General features: G+C 35.9%; 1 pseudogene; it reads left to right on the top strand.

Moving 5' to 3' along the window:
* The first annotated feature begins 300 nt into the window (after positions 1-300).
* Positions 301-399, top strand: LOC139176885 (U6 spliceosomal RNA; annotated as a pseudogene).
* Positions 400-2,181: the final 1,782 nt, after the last annotated feature.

The following is a 2,181-nucleotide window of genomic DNA, read 5'->3' as shown; positions in this document are numbered from 1 at the left end:
ATGGATTAGAACACCACCATTTTTTGCAACCTCTAATAAATTAATAAATTAAGCAAAGATCTTCAGTGTCAGCTAGCATCACAAGAAAAGAAAAAAATCATACATTATTAACCTTCTGGTGGAATTTCTTTTGAACTTAAATCTTATTAAACTTCTAGATCTTACCATCACTTAATAGAAAATAGAGGGTGCAGAGAAACATGTCATCTATGCCACAGGTATGCAATCAGGAAAATACAGACTATGGGAAATTCTACTAGACAAACAACCAGGTTTCTTATAAAAAACAAAGATGTACTTGCTTTAGCAGCATATACTAAAATTGGAATGATACAGAGAAGATTAGCATGGCCCCTGCGCAAGGATGACATGCAAATTCATGAGGTGTTCCATATTCTTCCTCTAATTAAAAATAAAATAAAATTTAAAATAAAGGAGAAAAAGAAAAGGAATTACATGTATGTATATGTGTGTCTGTGTGGTGGGGGAACTTATAGAGAAAAGCATGCTTAAGGAATAGCATCAATCAACCACAATGAATGAGCCTTATTTGAAACCCAGTTCAAACAAACCAATAAACAAACAAACAAAAAACACTTAAAAGGCAGTTGGGGAAAAGGAGACATTGACTGGATATTTGATGATATTAAGGAATTATTGTTAATTTTGTCTAGTATGATAATGATATGGCCATTATGCTTTAAAAAAAGGCAATTCTTATCTTTTTGAGATACATCCTGCAATATTTACAACTGGCTAGAATAATACAATGTCTTGTATATACTTCAAAGTAATTTAGGAGTGTGGAAAGAGGGCCAGAATAGGATTAAAAAGAGCAACTAGGTGTTGAAAATTGTTGAACTTAGAAATGGCTACACAGGAGCTCTTTATGCTAGTCTCTTTATTTTTGAATATGTTTGAAATTTCTATAGTAAAAAGTTGGTTAGAAGTGACTCACTTCTTTACCTAATAAATGTCCTTAAAGGAGACATTTTAGAAATGAAAAACTAGTGTCACATGTCAATAATGGAAGATAACTACAAAAATAAATTCAGTGAAAACAGAGCAGTATTATCAAATGCTAAATGCCCATGCTTCTGAATCTGAAGTCATTTTTCACCATTGAAATTAAGTCCTAAGAGATGTGTTCAAGACATTTTCAGAAAATCAGAATATGGAGATTTACACCTAATGACTAGGAAGACAAGTGATAAAAGGAATACTTTCTCACCATATGTAACCATGTGCTCTGATGTTATTTAGTATTCCATCTGCTGGGTATCACCTACAACCTTCTGAGGGGTGGTGCCACCAGGGTTCCAAGGAATCTCACTTTGATAAATAATGATACAATATCATTGGCTTTTAAAACTGGGCAGAATAATGGCAATTTTCTCATTTCATTGCATTGAGTGTATTCCTCCACCGTTAACTTCCATTTTTTCCTTCCATTCTTCCATCACTGTGTTCTCTGGTCTTCAGCCCCTTCTTTGTGTGTACCAATATGTGGTCTTTCCACACACTGAACTGTCTTCCCATTCTGAAAGTCAGTTTCCAAATCAAAATTCAGATATGATAGTTCCTTTCTTATAGAGTTGTTGACAAGGATTAAATGAGAAGCTTCTTTTTAATTGAAGTATATGGTTGATTTACAGTATGTTAGTTCTAGTGTTAGTTCTAGTTCTCTAGTTCTAGGAGAGGGCAATGGCACCCCACTCCAGTGCTCCTGCCTGAGAAATCCCATGGACGGAGGAGCCTGATGGGCTGCAGTCCATGGGGTCATGAAGAGTCGGACTCGACTGAGCGACTTCACTTTCACTTTTCACTTTCATGCACTGGAGAAGAAAATGGCAACCCACTCCAGTATTGTTGCCTGGAGAATCCCAGGGACGGGAGCCTGGTGGGCTGCCATCTATGGGATCGCACAGAGTCGGACACGACTGACGTGACTTGGCAGCAGTTCTAGTGTACAGCATAGTGATTCAGATATTTATATTCTCTTTCATTTGGTTATTACAAGGTATTGAATATAGTTCCCTAGGCTATACAGTAGGACCTTGTTATTTATCTATTTTATATAAAGTAGTTTGTATTTGCCATATCCCAAACTCCTAATGTATCCCTCCTCCTCTTTCCCCTTTGGTAACAATAAATTTGTTTTTTATATCTGTCAGTCTGTTT

This window comes from Bos indicus, chromosome 17 (genome assembly GCF_029378745.1).
Source record: "Bos indicus isolate NIAB-ARS_2022 breed Sahiwal x Tharparkar chromosome 17, NIAB-ARS_B.indTharparkar_mat_pri_1.0, whole genome shotgun sequence".
NCBI classification, from domain to species: Eukaryota; Metazoa; Chordata; class Mammalia; order Artiodactyla; family Bovidae; genus Bos; species Bos indicus.
The sequence above is the reverse complement of the archived record's forward strand: the minus strand, read 5'-3'. Positions and strand labels throughout refer to the sequence as shown.